The sequence below is a fragment of the Bombina bombina genome, chromosome 1 (assembly GCF_027579735.1).
Source record: "Bombina bombina isolate aBomBom1 chromosome 1, aBomBom1.pri, whole genome shotgun sequence".
In the NCBI taxonomy this organism is placed as follows: Eukaryota; Metazoa; Chordata; class Amphibia; order Anura; family Bombinatoridae; genus Bombina; species Bombina bombina.
Window position 1 is genome coordinate 1,455,449,408 of NC_069499.1, and position 19,726 is coordinate 1,455,469,133.

A 19,726-nucleotide genomic window follows, 5' to 3' on the forward strand; every position below is an offset into this window, starting at 1 on the left:
ATGCTGGGAACTAAAGTTGGGTTATACTTATATGTGGTAAACGGCGTGACCGTGCGATTATACACTCCCTCCTTCCTGCTGGCCACCAGAAATAGCACAGAAAGACCAGGATTAAAACACCATAAACGACTTTTACTTTAAAAGAACTGAAAGCATAGAAACCTTAAAGGGACATGAAACCCCAACATTTTCTTTCATGATTCCAATACAGAATACAATTTTACTTATCTAACTTATCTAATTTGCTTCATTCTCTTGGTATCATTTCTTGAAGGAGCAGCAATGCACTACTGGTTTCTAACTGAACACATGGGTGAGCCAATGACAATCGGTAGATATATATATATATATATATAAAACACGGGTGGGATCAGCACTCTCAGGCCGGACTGGGTACACATCCTATGACCCTGTAACATGCACAGCCCTAGGTGCAAAACAGCACTCTCAGGAAGCTGCACTGTCACCAGAGTCACAGGCAGTTAACCCCAGACAGGCCTGGGTGCAAGGCCCAAACAGGGAAAATTACAAAAAAATAATACATTAATATAGCACACAGAGAAAGTCCAGCACTCACTCACAAGCTCTCAGCTAAGATAAAAAGCAGCAATGGAAGAGTTAGTTACCGCATCTGGCCAAATGGGAAAAGCCCAGGTACCTCGTCAAGGTCTCTTCCAAAAACCTGGGTCCCTAAACAGCCACACAATGCAGGCTCACATTTAAACAACTGTGAAAAAATGGAGGGTGCACAGGCTTATGTAATCTCCCCAAACATATACAAAACACGGGTGGGGTCAGCACTCTCAGGCCGGACCGGGTACACATCCTATGACCCTGTAACATGCACAGCCCTGGGTGCAAAACAGCACTCTCAGGAAGCTGCACTGTCACCAGAGTCACAGGCAGTTAACCCCAGACAGGCCTGGGTGCAAGGCCCAAACAGGGAAAATTACAAAAGAGACCTTGACGAGGTACCTGGGCTTTTCCCATTTGGCCAGATGCGGTAACTAACTCTTCCATTGCTGCTTTTTATCTTAGTTGAGAGCTTGTGAGTGAGTGCTGGACTTTCTCTGTGATATATATATATATATATATATATATATATATATATATATATATATATATATATATATATAACATATGCAGCAACCAATCAGCAGTTAGAATCTAGGTTCTTTGCTGCTCCTGAGCTTACCTAGATAAACCTTTCAGCAAAGGATAACAAGAGAAGGAAGCAAATTAAATAATATAAAGTAAATTGGAAAGTTGTTTAAAATTGTTTTCTCTATCTGAATCATGAAAGAACAATTTTGGGTTTCATGTCCCTTTAACTTTTAGAGAACGAATGAATAAACCAATCTTTATGCTTCTTTCTTTTCTCTGCTGTATCTTAAATTCTGCCCAGTGGCAGCTGGCAACACTTTAAGTTGGTGGGGTATAATATTCTGTGCCTCTGACAATATTCTGCTATTTTAATACCTTATTAAGGGCTAGAATACTAGTGGAACACTCAGTGGAGCACGCAAGCAATAAGGGGTATTTGGCGGCTCTTTGTGCACGTCGGAAAACTACGTGCGTATTATGAGTTGAAACTAAACACGTTAGTTTGAGCGCAATCAAATTTAGCGCCTGTCATGCTCTTCCGGCTTATATTTACGTATATACTACGAGTTGAAAGTAAACGCGTTTGCTGGAGAGTAATCTAATTTAAAGCACGTCATGTGCTCTTCCTGCTTATATACACACTAGACTGGGAGGTCCAAACCTTTGGCAAAAGGTGCCACATTTACTTTTATTAAAAAAACATAGAAGTAAAAATCCTGTAAAAAAATTTTTTGCAAACACATACTGCATATACAGATCTATCCATTGCAAAACTTGCCACCATGAAGACATCATCTAAGTGACCTGATTAAACCTCCGGTATTATGCCCTAGTTACTACATATGGGCTATGTAATGACTCTTATCCAATCCTAGATAAGGGAGTAATGATGTTACTTATTTAAAAAATAAATGCATCATTGTGACATGGTTGTACAACTGGGGCATTTATATAACCCCAGTTTTCTGGATGTCAACCAGGATTCCTTTCTATAGCAATGAGATGGATCTGTAAGCATCAGAACATTTTAAATTACGGCCACGCTTATACCCTATTCTCGGAGGTGCATAATCCCCAAAAGGTAATGTAAGACCAGACTTCACAATACTGCAATTATCTCTAGTCATGTTGGCCAAGATGTATGATGTTGGATCATATAAAGTGGTAAATGTCATCCTCTTCTGTATAGGGGCATCTTTGATGGTATTAATCATTTTATATTGAGTACTCTGTACCACCTCTCTCTCAACATCTGAGATTATGCATATCCGCCTCTTACAAACTTATTAGACATGTCTTTCAGTTAAATCTGTGCCCGTGTTGGATCAGAATTATTTTGGACCACTCTGCCCATCTGTGCTTTCGTAATTGCTTTAACTAAAGATCTTGGGTGATTGTTACTTGCCAATAGGATTAAGTTATAATCAGTTGCTTTCTGTTTCTAAATGATCATCACACTTCATGATCCTTAGATCCAAAAAATAATCTACCACTTCAAGGTGTTGAGATGCCTTGAATTTCACAGGTGTCTGAATGTGGTTTAAAAGTGATACCCATTATTCCAGACCTTCCTTGGATCCACGCCATCAATGTATTTTTTATACAATAGAATATTTGGGTGTTGATACAAATTCATTATGGAGACTTCAAAGTCCTCCATTTAGACATTGGCATATGATGGCGTCATATTGGACCCCATTGTTGTGCCTGTAAATTGCTGATAATATAATAACTCAAATTTGAAATGACTATAGTTAAAGCAAATCTTTAATATCTTCTTAATAAACTCTGGTTCTGGTCCAATATACAGGAATTTAAGTAGAGCATTCAAAACCCCTGATAAACCCTCCTCATGTGGAATTATTGTGTATAGGCTGATGGCATCCATATTCACCAGCCAATCAGTTGATTGAAGTCCAGAGAATGTTGTTACTATTCTAATCATTTCCGATGAATCACGTATATAGGATCCCATACGTGTAACCAATGGTTGTAGATATTAGTTTACCCATATCCCCAAGGGTTGAAGCAAAGACCTTCTCAATGAAACTATCAGGCGGCCTGTAGGTTTCTCAAGTCTCTTATGCACTTTGGGTAGGGTACATAGGATTGGAATAATAGGGTGAGTCATCATCAACCAATCATAGGTACCTTAGTCATACCAGCCATCTTGTAATCCAGCATTTAAAATCACCTTTATCTCTGCTTGATATTTTGATGTTGGATCATTAGGTAATTGACAGTATACCTGGTCATCTTGCAGCTGTAACATGATGTCATCCTTATAGTCACTTTAGTGAAGAACTACTATAGCTCCGCCCTTATCTGCTGATCTTATCACAAAAGATGGATCTTTCAATAGCACATTTCTCCTCATAACTCATGTTGTGTCAGACTCTAATTTGCTAAATGTTACATCAGATCGGGTGGACTGCAAGAAATCCTTTAATTTCAAAGCTCTTTGGAATTTATGTAAAACCAACCATGTATCAAATTGGTCAGTTCTAGCTGTTGGGACAAAGGTGAGTCCTATGTTCACTGCTCATCCCTTGTCAGTTCTCTATCACTAAGGTCAATCACTATGTCCTCCTCATTCTGCCAGACAGAGGAAGTTTTCTTGTTGTAACCACTCCTCTTGGGATGAGGCCTTCGTCTTTTCGTCTATGTCCAGACCTTGTGGTCACTCCTAAAAAAGACTGAAACCCAGAAGCCACCTGCATGGTTTTTTGGGGAGTCATAGGAACATCAGAGTCAGATTCAGAACTACTGTCTATTGTGGTTAACTATCATGTCATATATATATATATACCCTCTGTCTCCAGTATCTCCTTGGTTGGAAGGTCCGCCTCTCTTCCGGGCCCAAGGTCCACTTATATACCTTTTTGTCCTTATAATCTTCTACCATTTGTTGTTATCTCTTATTTGTAAAAGCTTTTAAGGCATCTTTATATTCCTTAAGTTGTACCGACAATTTCTTGTACCAATCTTCATATTTATTCTGTTGCAGTGTAGGACCTTTTATTGATTCAAAAGTTTGGATCCCTTCATTATCTTTGTGTAATAATGCTCTCACTTCTTCCACAACCAACAGCAGTAGATCAGAGGAGCATTTGTTTCAAGGGACAGTTAACTCAATTTTTTTTAGTGTTTAAAAAGATAATCGCTTTATTACCCATTCTCCAGTTTTGCACAGCCAACATGGTTGATTCCTCAGTTTCGCACAGCCAACATGGTTATATTAATATACTGTTAACCTCTTTGATTACCTTGTATCTAAGCCTCCTTTGACAGCCCCCTGATCACATCACTTTTTATTTATCATCTATTGACTTGCATTTTTGCTGTGTTGTGCAGAACCAATGGCTGTGAGCACAATGTTGTCTATATGGCCCACATGAACTAGCTGTCACCTAGATTACGAGTTTTGCACTAAACAGCGTGCGAAACTAACGCCAAAAAGGTTGTGTTATTTCACTATCCATAGCGCTGCCATTACAAGTTATTTTTATTATTATTATTCTTTATTTATAAAGTGCGTGCTCGTGCATGCTTTCCCCCCATAGACATCAATGGGGAGAGAGTGTTAGAGAAAAAGAACAGCTGAAGTGCGGAATTAAAAATATCTGTAACGCAACCCCATTGATGTCTATGGGGAAAAAAAGTTATGTTTAAACCTAACGCCCTAACATAAACCCCTAGTCTAAACACCCCTAATCTGCCGCCCCTGACATTGCTGACACTAATAAAAGTTATTAACCCCTATTCCACCGCTCCCCAACACTATAATTAAGTTATTAACCCCTATTCAGCCGCTCCCTGACATAACCGACACTATAATAAAGTTATTAACCCCTAAACATCCGGCCTCCCACATTGCCGCCACTAAATAAACTTATTAACCCCTAAACCTCCGGCCTCCCACATTGCTGCCACTAAATAATCCTATTAACCCCTAAACCGCCGGCCCCCCACAATGCAAAACACTAAATTAAACTATTAACCCCTAAACCTAACACCCCCCTAACTTTAAATTCAAATTACAATATAACTATATTTAAATAAATAAAAACTTACCTGTGAAATAAAAATAAACCTAACATTAAACTATAAATTAACATAACTATTCTAAAAAAATAAAAATACTACCAATTAAAAAATCTGAATTACAAATTTTTAAAAAACCTAAAACTACGAAAAAAGTTAAAAAATCTAAAATTACAAAAAATAATAAACACTAAATTACCTAAATTGCTTACCTGATAATTTCCTTTTCTTCCGTTGGAAAGAGTCCACAGCTGCATTCATTACTTTTGGGAAATAAGAACCTGGCCACCAGGAGGAGACAAAGACACCCCAGCCAAAGGCTTAAATACTACTCCCACTTCCCTCATCCCCCAGTCATTCTGCCGAGGAACAAGGAACAGTAGAACAAATATCAGGGTGAAAAAAGGTGCCAGAAGAATAAAAAGAAGCCCCACGTAGAAAAAGGGTGGGGAGATGTGGACTCTTTCCAACGGAAGAAAAGGAAATTATCAGGTAAGCATAATTTATGTTTTTCTTCCTAATTGGAAAGAGTCCACAGCTGCATTCATTACTTTTGGGAAAACAATACCCAAGCTAAAGAGGACACTGAATGCCAAAACGGGAGGGTACAACAGGCGGCCCATTCTGAGGGCACCAAGCCAGAAACCACTACCCAACAAAAAACTCTGCTTTGTCTGAAGCCGAGAAAACTTTGAAAAGGAAAGGCCCCAAGGGCACTGACCCGCAGATAGTCCAGAAGCCTAGCTAGAGACCGTAAAATCAGACTCAACTGAGCCAACAGTCCCTCAGGAGACACCGTTGCCCAACAGTCGGTCCCTCACCAAGGGATAAGGAAAAGAAAAACCGAAAGGTCACCACAAAATCCATAAAAGGTAAACCCCCAATAGCGAGCCCAGCTCACAAAGACCCAAATGGGTCCTGACAGACAAGGGGAGGCTACCAGAGGTTTAGGACCGGGCCTCGAAACAGAGAAACCTCTCTCTCAACATCGTGCAAAAGCACCGAAAGACAACTGAAAACGGAGTCCTCACATCGTCAGAACTAAGAATATTATAGTATTCAGACAAAAAAAGAATGTGTAACAGACCGAGATAAAAAACCCTAAGTCAAGAACATGCAGTCATCATTAGGATGACACAGAAGAATACTTGCTGAGAAGTAAAAAGCAGCCAGCAAGAGAACAAAAGGAGAACTCCCAGACAGAGGGCACACTTCCAGGCAATCAAAGTTGCTAGACCTACACACAAGGCTCCAAAAGGGGAAGCACATAACCTCAACGAGCCCACTGCACCCCCAAGAGAGAGAGGTTAAACTCAGAACCCGAAGGTGAATGGTAACCTGGGACCCTCAGCTTGTAAACCCAGGGGGCTAGCTACAATGCCAACCTAGATCCTGAAGATGACAACGTATCTCAGAACCCACTCCCAACCGGGCCAGCCCAAGCATCGGTAGGTCTTGAAAACAGAAGAACCCCAACACCAGCTTAAAAACGAGCGGAAGAATGGCCACAGCCATCCCAACAGAGCACGGGTGCCAACCCGACTCCTTAGAAACAGACCCAACTAAGACCCAAAGGAATCTACCAAAAGGCTCACAATAGTCTCAACACGCAGCCAGCAAGACTCGAGATAGAACGTAACAACCCAGAGAAAAACACCCCTCTCTGAAAGGTTAACTCTCAGTTCCAACCTCCTGAATCCAAGAGAATCCCTAGAAAAAGGACCACATCTCCATAAGAAGGAGAATAAGCCCCCCACCCTAAGAAAAGGGATGGGGCCAAAAAGGCAGAGCACCTGCCCACAAGACACAAAGCCACAGGCTAAAGGAGAGATCAATCTCCAACGCAGATGAACTTGGAAGGAATCCCCCTAAGGAATTAGCTTGTTAACACACATCCAATGTGCAATAGCTGCAGCAGAGACACTGCGAACCCATTCGCCTGCAGAGCAGTAAATCCATAAGGTTACCACAGCAAGCTGACCAAGGGAAGCCCAATGAGCATCAGCACTCAGACAACCTGGCCAACCGTAACCAGGTCAATTAGTCCAAGTAAAAGGACACAGCCCAAGTTCCCAGGAACTGGGGAACCTCGAACCAGCCCTAGAGCCAAAAAGTCTGGCAACAACTCCACAAAGGAAAACACTGAGTGAAGCACCAGGGAGAAAACAGATCCGAGCCCCCAGTTGTTTAAACAAACAATATCCGAGAACTTAACACCCCGTCTGATATAAAAAACCAGACCACAGGGAGATATCAATGCAATATCCAGATCAACCCAGATAACGAGGTAACTCGCAAGTCCCGACCTAAGGAAGAGACCACCCCTTGCCAAGGTTCAACGCTCCAAAGGAGCTAAGGCGTTAAAAGTCGTACAATGACACTAGAGCCCATAGACTCTCAAACAGCCACAGGACAACAAGCTAGGGGATACCCCGAGGCCAAAATCCCTCGAGCAAAGGCTTGTCTCTGCATTACCTCCATACAATCAGAGGATCATAGAGAGAAAAGGATGCACAGCATCCCCAGCTCCGAGCAGAGCCCAAGGACACCATGCCCTGTGCCCCTAACAGGGAACAACCATATCCTGGAGGGGACCCAGGTCCCTTAAAGGAAACATAACTCACATGGAGACAACAGAGGAAGACCAAAAGGTCTCATAAAAAACAGCTAGACAGTACACAGTCAATGTGCAATAGCTGCAGCTGGTCACATTCTGCAACCCATCCGCTGCAAGGCAGCTGAACTACCCAATAAACTACTAGCTGCTGAGAACTAAGTCCAGAAGGACAATTCCCAGGCCCTCAAATAAAAAAAGGCCAAACCGCCCAACTCGGCAGCAAGAGGGCGCAAGCCCACCAACCCTCCACTACATGGGAAGGAGCTCTAAGGTCTGACAACCCCAGACACAAGAGAGAGAGAGAGAGAGAGAGAGAGAGAGATGCAGCGGAACTCCACTGACCCAGTCATCCAAATTGAAGGCTATAAGGACTGAGACAATCCTTTCTGCCTCACGGACCCACCGGTCCTCTAGAATGCTTAGTTGAACACAGAGGATAACATGAGCACTCTGTGCCTCTACCGGACCAGCCAAGCAGAGCGGCACCACGTGTTTGAACAGCTACCAGACAGAACTGAACCCAAACAGGACCAGCCTGCAATCCAGGTCCTAACTATCAAGCTGCATAAATCCTCCCTCAGAGGGGAAGAAGTAAAACAGACAGGACATCCTATCGGATGAAAATAAAATACAAGGCAACCTGTAGGTTAACGCCCAAAAAGAAACAGGCCTACTGCAGGACCAGCCAAACGGAGCCCTGATCTTCCAAAAAAACTGGAGCCTAACATCTCACACATAAAGCAGCATACAATCAAATAAACATATAAGATTATTATTCCCCCTAAGGAGATATTAACCCTTGATTCTATAAAGATAAAAGGCACCACACTGTGACCCTGTCTTCTGTATTAACATTATGTAATAAAAAAACAAAACGATCTTACCAGAATCTACGCCATGGAACAGGAACACGGCCCTTCAAGTGTGACAGGTCGTAGCATCGCTCCTGACATGGACTTGAGAGAAAAAGCAGTCTGCGAAACTCGTCAACGCCGATTGCTGTAGGAGCTGTTAATATCAATCGGGATGGTGTCGCAAAAGAGAACTCTTCCTGAATCTTCAGACACTAACTTTCACCCAGGCCCTCACTGAGAAGCTTACAGGGCTACTTAAAACTCCTGTCCCAATGCGAAGAGTAGTACCCTCCATAAGAGACAAAACAAATTCTGACACTTCTCTGTCAACCTCCTGGGACGAAAGGCAAAGAATGACTGGGGGATTAGGGAAGTGGGAGGAGTATTTAAGCCTTGGGGTGTCTTTGCCTCCTCCTGGTGGCCAGGTTCTAATTTCACAAAAGTAATGAATGCAGCTGTGGGCTCTTTCCAATTAGGAAGAAAAACACTAAGCTTACAAAAATAATAAACAAAATTATCAAAAATAAAAACAATTACACTAATCTAATAGCCCTATAAAAATAAAAAAGCCCCCCAAAATAAAAACACCCCCTAGCCTACAATAAACTACCAATAGCCCTTAAAATAGCCTTTTGTAGTGCATTGCCCTAAGTTAAACAGCTCTTTTACCTGTAATAAAATACAAAGTCCCCCTAACAGTAAAACCCACCACCCAACCAACCGCCCAAATTAAAAAAACCTAACTCTAAAAAAACCCTGTTACCCATTGCCCCTAAAGGGGCATTTGTATTAGCATTGCCCTTAAAAAGGCATTCAGCTCTTTTTCACTGCCCTTAAAAGGGTATTTAGCTCTTTTACAAAAGCCCAAAACCCTAATCTAAAAAAAAAAAAAACCCCAAACCCCCCCCCCCCAAAAAAAACAACTAACACTAACCCCAGAATATCTACTCACCGTTCCTGAAGTCCGGACATCCATCTTCATCCAGGTAGCGAGAAGTCGTCATCCAGACAGCGACACGTTCATCCATCTTGGTGGCGTCTTCTATTTTCATCCCTGCGGCGCTATCCTGGAAGCCATCCTGTGCGGAGTGTCCTCTTCATACGCTCACCGCTGTACACTGAAGTTAAATGCAAGGTAGCCGTTTCAAAATGGCGTACCTTGCATTCCTATTGGTTGATTTGGTTTTTCAATTTCAAATCAGCCAATAGGATGAGACCTACTGAAATCCTATTGGCTGTTCAAAAAAAATTTCCTGCAAAATCTATAACTACTGCTCTCAGATGGTGGTATGGATCGTTTCGGTATAGGCTGTAACGCAAGCATTTTATTCGGAACACACAACCTGTAATACCGGCGCTATGAAAATCCCACACAAAAGCGTAATTTTTTTGAGTGCAGAATTGACGTTGCGTTACAAGCTAAAATGCTTGCAGTATAGCTATACTGACATGACTCGTAATATGTGTTACTGGCCATTACGCTGGAATGGGCATTTTTTTCAGCGTTAAAAGCCGTACCGTAACACTTAATCTAGTCGAGTCTCCTGTAGTGAAAATCTAATTAAAAAAGCATGTGAATAAGAGGCTGTCTATAGTGGCTTAGAAACAGGCAGACATTTAGAGGTTTAAATGTTCTAAAGTATATTAATATGACAATGTTGGCTGTGCAGAGCTGGAGAATGAGTTGTAAAGGTGTTATCTTAATTTTTAAACAATAACAATTTTAATTTTGACTGCGCAACACCTTTTACAAAACTCTGGATTGTTCCTTCCCATTGTGGGTACAATCTGAAGCCCTTAGGAATCACCTTCTTCTTGTGATATTCAGATACATATACTCCATATAGATCAGTTTCCCTTTTCTTTAACTTGAAAAGAGTTTAAAAGAGAGAAAAAAAATCACTCTCGGCTGAATAAAAATATCAGCATTGTAAGTTTGAAACACTAAACACTAGGTACAATAAATGTATAAGACAAACAGACACATATCCACGAAATGACAGATTATTTAGAGTTGGCTGTAACTAGCATACCTCCAGAATGATTAAGTATTCATTTTGTTGGGGTAAGGGAGGTTTAGGATCCTCACTTTTATATCTTAAAGGGACATAATACTCATATGCTAAATCACTTGAAACTGATGCAGTATAACTGTAAAAAGCTGACAGGAAAATATCACCTGAGCATCTCTATGTAAAAAAGGAAGATATTTTACCTCACAATCTCCTCAGCTCAGCAGAGTAAGTTCTGTGTAAAAAGTTATACTCAGCTGCTCCCAGCTGCAGGTAAAAAATAAAAAAGAAATGAAGAAATGAACTGCAGCCAATCAGCATCAGCAGTGCTGAGGTCATGAACTCTTTTACTGTGATCTCATGATATTTGACTTAACTCTCATGAGATTTCATAGTAAGCTTCCTTTACCTGATTGGTGAAATAATGTGAGAGTGTACAAGGCTCATCCCCTAAGCTGTCCTAGGACAGACACACTAAAATGCTGCTTAGAAATCCTTTACAATGGGATGTGGCTACTGAGGAACTTTTGAGGTAAAATATCTTTTTTTTTTTACATAGAGATGTTCAGGTGATATTTTCTAGTCAGCTTTTTACAGCTATACTGCATCACTTTCAAGTGTTTAAACATTTGGGTATTATGGCCCTTTAAGATGACTTTTTCCAACGTCATAAATGCATCTATTTTCAAACTGTTAAAATATACCCTCTTTTTTTTTTGGTTCAATAATTTTTATTGGGTTTGAATATTTCACAACAAAATGCTTTCAACATAACTGAATGTTTAAAAAGATACATAAGAGTTATCATTTAACCCATGAGTTTTAACAATTTTTATAAAGAATAGGACAAGAAAAAAAAAAAAACAGCACAGAAGGAGAGAAGAAAAAAGAAAGTAGGCTCAGTTATATTGTCCAGATAACTGTCAATTAAATAGGATCTGGGGAGAGGAGAGAGAAGGAAGAGGAGAAGGGAGGGGTTATAGGGAACACAACTCTGATTATTAATTTTATTATAGTCAGGTAGTATGGATCGCAGATACATACAATCACTACTTTTGTGATTAGTGGAACCACTTTAGTGTAATTTGATAGCCTGTAGACCTTGTTCCCAGATGAAAGAAATATCTGCCATAAAGTCACGCTTGCCCACATAACAAAAATACTGTTTCTCAAGTGTTAGGATATGTTCCACCTTGGACACCCACTGTACATGTGTGGGGACCGTTTGGGTCTTCCAGAGTCTCAGAATCAATCTTTTTGCGCACGCCACCATTAGTTGAAGTAGTATTGTTCGGTAGACACAGCGAAGTGGCGGCATGACATTAAAGAGAATAAGACTAGGCTTTAAGATTATGTGAGTGCTTAGTATTCTATTGATACTGTTTTCTATTGACTCCAAAACCCTGTGAGGAGTGGACAAGACCACCAAATGTGTGTCATAGTTCCCACCTCACCGCATCGTAACCAACAAGAGGAGGAGGCTGTAGGATAGATACATCTGAGGCGGTGTGGCGTCAGGTACCAACGTGCTAAGGTTTTGTAGTTCACTTCAGAAATAAGTAACGAAGTAGAAGCTGAATGGGAAGCCCGAAAACCTCGTTTCCAGTCATCGTCACTAATGTTGTCTGGAATTTCTGTGTTCCATTTCAATACAAATGTAGGGCGTCGGTCGGGGAAGGTTCCTTTAAGTAGCTTATAAGTTAGGGAGAGATGTGCTCTTTTGATTTCAGGAGTCGTACATATTCGCTCAAATGGTGTTAAAGGTCTGAGGATGTCAGTCTTGTATATACTATTATTCAGTGCATGTCTAATTTGCAGGTAGGAGTACCAATTCTGAAAGGGAGGGCCTAGTTCTTCTTGTAACGTTATTCTATATTTAATACCTCCTGATTCTAATATCATAAAAATAGGGAAGTTATGCAGACTTTCTATGGTGTTGGCATGTGTAAAAGAAGTATGTTGCAGAAAAATTTGGTTGTTCAACAATGGGGTCAGGGGAGAGATCGAGGTAGTGATTCCCTTAATATCTGTAATCACACATCTAGAGTCGCCTTGACTAAAATATTTTGATATGACTTGGGTAGTCTATGTGGCTTAGGAAGCCACGGGATGTCTCTCATACATCCGATCCCTAACAATGAGCTCTCAACTGCAAACCATAGCGATGAAGGATGGGCATGATTCCAAGAAATCACTCTTGCTAAGTGTACGGCCCTGTAATAATTTAAGAGATGCGGGACATTGAGTCCCCCATCCTCTTTGTTCAGGTAAAGTGTATGTTGGGAGACCCTGGATTTTTTATATGACCAGATGAAAGAAGTGATCATCCGTTGCTGGGTGTTTAGATATGAGTTTGGTAGGGCCATCGGAAGTATCTGAAAAAGATATAGATATTTTGGTACTATCATCATTTTTACAGTATTTATCCTACCCATCCAAGACAGATGCCCTTGTCTTCACTGAGCTTTGGAGCGAGATATAGTTAGCATTATAAAGGTCTTGGGGATTTTTCGTAATCAGCAATCCTAAATATTTTAACTTATCAGTAATTTTAAAGGCAGTGTGTTGTGTAGTAAATTCAACGTCTTGAGGTGTTGCATTTAGCAACATTATTCCAGATTTCTCCATGTTAATGGAGAAATTAGAAACTTGACCATAATGTTTCAGCGTTTGTAGCAGGGCCGGTAGTGTAGTGGAAGGGGATCGTAGAGTAAAGAGTACATCGTCTGCAAATAATAAACATTTTTGAGCGATGGACTTGTATTGTATACCAAGGATGTCTGCATTACTTCTAATCTGTATGGCCAGAATCTCAATTGTTAAGGCAAATAATAGTGGAGAGAGCGGGCAACCCTGGCGGGTGCCATTTGCTATGGGGAATGGTTGCGATATAGTGCCATTTATTCTAACCCTAGCTCTGGGTCCCGAATAGAGAGCCTGTATTCTAGTAAGAAAGGTTTTAGAAATGCCAAATTTCGACAGGGTCCCCCACATAAAGTGCCAGTCGACCCTGTCGAAAGCCTTCTCTGCGTCTGTTGATAGTAGTGTTAGCTGGGTCTTATTGTCATGGGCAGCCTGATCAACTTACAGATTTTGACCCCTTAATGACAAATGCGTACAGGTTCTTCCTTAAAGGGACACTAAACCCAAAATGTTTCTTTCATGATTCAGGTAGAGAATAAAATTTTAAACAACATTCCAATTTAGTTCTATTACATATTTTGCTTCATTCTTTAGATCTCCTTTGTTGAAGAAATAGCAATGCACATGTGTGAGCCAATCACACGAGGCATCTATGACCAGCACCCAATCAGCTGCTACTGAGCATATCTAGATATGCATTTCAGCAAAGAATATCAAGAGAATGAAGCAAATTAGATAATAGAAGTAAATTAGAAAGTTTTTAAAATGGCGTGCTCTATCTGAATCATAAAAGAAAAAATATGGGTTTTATGTCCCTTTAACCCCTTAATGACCACAGCACTTTTCCATTTTCTGTCCGTTTGGGACCAAGGCTATTTTTACATTTTTGCGGTGTTTGTGTTTAGCTGTAATTTTCCTCTTACTCATTTACTGTACCCACACATATTATATACCGTTTTTCTCGCCATTAAATGGACTTTCTAAAGATACCAATATTTTCATCATATCTTATAATTTACTATAAATTTTTTTATAAAATATGAGGAAAAATTGAAAAAAAAAAAAACACTTTTTCTAACTTTGACCCCCAAAATCTGTTACATATCTACAACCACCAAAAAACACCTATGCTAAATAGTTTCTAAATATTATCCTGAGTTTAGAAATACCCAATGTTTACATGTTCTTTGCTTTTTTTGCAAGTTATAGGGAAATAAATACAAGTAGCACTTTGCTATTTCCAAACCATTTTTTTGTCAAAATTAGTGCTAGTTACATTAGAACACTGATATCTTTCAGGAATCTCTGAATATCCATTGACATGTATATATATATTTTTTAGTAGACATCCCAAAGTATTGATCTAGGCCCATTTTGGTATATTTCATGGCACCATTTCACCGCCAAATGCGATCAAATAAAAAAAATCGTTCACTTTTTCACAAATTTTTTCACACACTTTAGGTTTCTCACTGAAATTATTTACAAACAGCTTGTGCAATTATGGCACAAATGGTTGTAAATTCTTCTCTGGGATCCCCTTTGTTCAGAAATAGCATACTTATATGGCTTTGGTGTTGCTTTTTGGTAATTAGAATGCCACTAAATGCCACTGCGCACCACACGTGTATTATGCCCAGCAGTGAAGGGGTTAATTAGGGAGCATGTAGGGAGCTTTTTGGGGTAATTTTAGCTTTAGTGTAGTGTAGTAGACAACCCCAAGTATTGATCTAGGCCCATTTTGGTATATTTCATGCCACCATTTCACCGCCAAATGCGATCAAATTAAAAAAAACTTAACATTTTTCAAAATTTTAGGTTTCTCACTGAAATCATTTACAAACAACTTGTGCAGTTATGGCACAAATGGTTGTAAATGCTTCTCTGGGATCCCCTTTGTTCAGAAATAGCAGACATATATGGCTTTGGGGTTGCTTTTTGGTATTTTGAAGGCTGCTAAATGCCGCTGCGCATCACACGTGTATTATGGCTAGCAGTGAAGGGGTTAATTAGGTAGCTTGTAGGGAGCTTGCAGGGTTAATATTAGATTTAGTGTAGAGCTCAGCCTCCCACCTGAAACATCAGACCCCCTGATCCCTCCCAAACAGCTCTCTTCCCTCCCCCACCCCACAATTGTCCCCGCCATCTTAAGTACTGGCAGAAAGTCTGCCAGTACTAAAATAAAAGCTATATTTGTATTTTTTGGTGTTTTTTTTTAAAGCATATTTACATATGCTGTTGTGTACTATCCCCCCTTAGCCCCCAACCTCACTGATCCCCCCCAAATAGCTCTATAACCCTCCCACTCTAACTTAATGGGCGCCATCTTGGGTACTGGCAGCTGTCTGACAGTACCCAGTTTAGAAGAATACATGTTTTTGTTTTACATTTTTTAGACTTTTCTGTAGTGTAGCTTCCCCCCCACACAAAAACCAACCCCCCACCCCTCCACGATCTCTTTTTGTGTTTATTTTTTTTGTGCTTAGGCCACTTTTAACATTTTACTTTTTATTCATTTTCCGTAGTGTAGCGGTTCCCACCCGCTCCCGCCCCGTGCACGCGCCCGCCCGCCATCCTCCATGCACGCGCGCGCGTCCGTGCGCGCCCCCGACGGTCACGCCCCCGATCCCGCCCCCCTCAACGTCACAAGGCACACCGATGGCCGCCCACCCGCCTCCCAAGTCGGCTCCCACCCACCAACGATACCGGCCATCGATGTCCGGTGCAGAGAGGGCCACAGAGTGGCTCTCTCTGCATCGGATGGCCATGTAAGGTTATTGCAGGATGCCTCCATATCGAGGCATCACTGCAATAACCGGAAAGCAGCTGGAAGCGAGCAGGATCGCTTTCAGCTGCTTTCCACACCGAGGACGTGCAGGGTACGTCCTCAGGCGTTAACTGCCTTTTTTTTGAGGACGTACCCTGCACGTCCTCGGTCATTAAGGGGTTAAGGACATGCGCTGTACCCTGTAAGGCAGCGGTGTACTAGGCTGTGAGAAAGCCGGTCTTGACTAGAGTCAAGAACATGCTATTTCTACATGTAAAAATAGCATAATGGAGCACACACCAGGCTAGAGATAACAGGGACATTGTGTACTTGTGATTGCATGCCTGTCAGTGATCAGGATCATGGTTCCCCACCTATTTCATGAGATGCACTCTGCGATCAACGTGTATCTCATGCTGTTGCTAGACAGCCTCATATGAAGGTATCAAGCAACAGCACAGTAAAAACAATCAAATATGACTGTTACTGTACAACACTAGCGTAAACAATGGCACTGCAAATGAGCAATCTCTCAGATATATTAATATTTGTATGTGTAAGGTGTATTACATTTTAATAAACCTTAATGTCTGAGAGTGGTGCTAAGCATAATGGGAGACAGAAAAAATAGAGGATAAATTCTGAAGGAGAAGATATCCACTAGTAGTATGCACAACAGCACTCTGCACCCTGACTAAGAACGCAGGGTAGGTGAGAGAAAAAAAAATAATGAATAAAATATAACTTTTATTGAGGTAAATTAATAAAAATGGGTAAACACCAATAAAAACTGGGAATAAACAGTACATATAGTATAAACTCTGTAAATCGATTTATAAGGTGTAAGCCTTTGTATCAGTGTCTGTTGAATAGTTATCCAGAGATTAAATCTTAAATCATGGAGCGCTGGTCTAGATATAGTGACACTTTCAGTTATGTCAGAATAACCACACTAGGGCCTAGATTTGGAGTTTGGCGGTAGCCGTGAAAACCAGCGTTAGAGGCTCCTAACGCTGGTTTTAGGCTACCTCCGGTATTTGGAGTCACTCAAAAAAGGGTCTAACGCTCACTTTTCAGCCGCGACTTTACGTCAATTGCGTATCCTATCTTTTCAATGGGATTTTTCTAACTCCGGTATTTAGAGTCGTGGCTGAAGTGAGCGTTAGAAATCTAACGACAAAACTCCAGCCGCAGAAAAAAGTCAGTAGTTAAGAGCTTTCTGGGCTAAAGCCGGTTCATAAAGCTCTTAACTACTGTGCTCTAAAGTACACTAACACCCATAAACTACCTATGTACCCCTAAACCGAGGTCCCCCCACATCGCCGCCACTCGATTAAATTTTTTTAACCCCTAATCTGCCGACCGCCACCTACGTTATACTTATGTACCCCTAATCTGCTGCCCCTAACACCGCCGACCCCTATATTATATTTATTAACCCCTAATCTGCCCCCCACAACGTCGCCTCCACCTGCCTACACTTATTAACCCTTAATCTGCCGAGCGGACCGCACCGCTATCATAATAAAGTTATTAACCCCTAATCTGCCCTCCCTAACATCGCCGACACCTAACTTCAAACATTAACCCCTAATCTGCCGACAGGAGCTCACCGCTATTCTAATAAATGTATTAACCCCTAAAGCTAAGTCTAACCCTAACACTAACACCCCCCTAACTTAAATATAATTTAAATCTAACAAAATAAATTAACTCTTATTAAATAAATTATTCCTATTTAAAGCTAAATACTTACCTGTAAAATAAATCCTAATATAGCTACAATATAAATTATAATTATATTATAGCTATTTTAGGATTAATATTTATTTTACAGGTAACTTTGTATTTATTTTAACCAGGTACAATAGCTATTAAATAGTTAAGAACTATTTAATAGCTAAAATAGTTAAAATAATTACAAAATTACCTGTAAAATAAATCCTAACCTAAGTTACAATTAAACCTAACACTATACTATCATTAAATTAATTAAATAAAATACCTACAATTACCTACAATTAAACCTAACACTACACTATCAATACATTAATTAAATACAATACCTAAAAATAACTACAATGAAATAAACTAACTAAAGTACAAAAAATAAAAAAGAACTAAGTTACAAAAAATAAAAAAATATTTACAAACATAAGAAAAATCTTACAACAATTTTAAACTAATTACACCTACTCTAAGCCCCCTAATAAAATAACAAAGCCCCCCAAAATAAAAAATGCCCTACCCTATTCTAAATTACTAAAGTTCAAAGCTCTTTTACCTTACCAGCCCTGAACAGGGCCCTTTGCGGGGCATGCCCCAAAGAATTCAGCTCTTTTGCCTGTAAAAAAAAACATACAATACCCCCCCCAACATTACAACCCACCACCCACATACCCCTAATCTAACCCAAACCCCCCTTAAATAAACCCTGAAGATCTTCCTACCTTGTTTTCACCTCACCGGGTATCACACCGATCCGTCCTGGCTCCGATATCTTCATCCAACCCAAGAGGGGGCTAGACATCCATCATCCGATGGCTGAAGAAGTCCAGAAGAGGGTCCAAAGTCTTCATCCTATCCGGGAAGAAGAGTAGATCCGGACCGGCAACCATCTTCTTCCAAGCGGCATCTTCTATCTTCATCCGATGTGGACCGGCTCCATCCTGAAGACCTCCACCGCGGACCCATCTTCATCCGGCGACGTCCAACTGAAGAATGACGGTTCCTTTAAGGGACGTCATCCAAGATGGCGTCCCTCGAATTCCTATTGGCTGATAGGATTCTATCAGCCAATCGGAATTAAGGTAGGAATATTCTGATTGGCTGATGGAATCAGCCAATTAGATTGAGCTTGCATTCTATTGGCTGATCGGAACAGCCAATAGAATGCGAGCTCAATCTGATTGGCTGATTGGATCAGCCAATCGGATTGAACTTGATTCTGATTGGCTGATTCCATCAGCCAATCAGAATATTCCTACCTTAATTCCGATTGGCTGATAGAATCCTATCAGCCAATCGGAATTTGAGGGACGCCATCTTGGATGACGTCCCTTAAAGGAACCGTCATTCTTCAGTTGGACGTCGCCGGATGAAGATGGGTCCGCGGTGGAGGTCTTCAGGATGGAGCCGGTCCTCATCGGATGAAGATAGAAGATGCCGCTTGGAAGATGATGGTTGCCGGTCCGGATCTACTCTTCTTCCCGGATAGGATGAAGACTTTGGAGCCTCTTCTGGACCTCTTCAGCCACCGGATGATGGATCGCCAGCCCCCGCTTGGGTTGGATGAAGATTTTGGAGCCAGGACCGATCGGTGATACCCGGTGAGGTGCAGACAAGGTAGGGAGATCTTCAGGGGCTTAGTGTTAGGTTTATTTAAGGGGGGGTTGGGTTAGATTAGGGGTATGTGGGTGGTGGGTTGTAATGTTGGGGGGGGGGGTATTGTATGTTTTTTTTTACAGGCAAAAGAGCTGAACTTCTTGGGGCATGCCCCGCAAAGGGCCCTGTTCAGGGCTGGTAAGGTAAAAGAGCTTTGAACTTTAGTAATTTAGAATAGGGTAGGGCATTTTTTTATTTTGGGGGGCTTTGTTATTTTATTAGGGGGCTTAGAGTAGGTGTAATTAGTTTAAAATTGTTGTAAGATTTTTCTTATGTTTGTAAATATTTTTTTATTTTTTGT

At 40.9% G+C, this 19,726-nt stretch overlaps 1 protein-coding gene across 2 annotated transcripts in view; it reads right to left on the reverse strand.

The window, feature by feature from the left end:
• Window positions 1-19,726, reverse strand: part of TMC6 (transmembrane channel like 6) — a 124,915-nt gene that overhangs the window by 7,838 nt on the left and 97,351 nt on the right. The gene's annotated exons all lie outside the window — the stretch shown is intronic.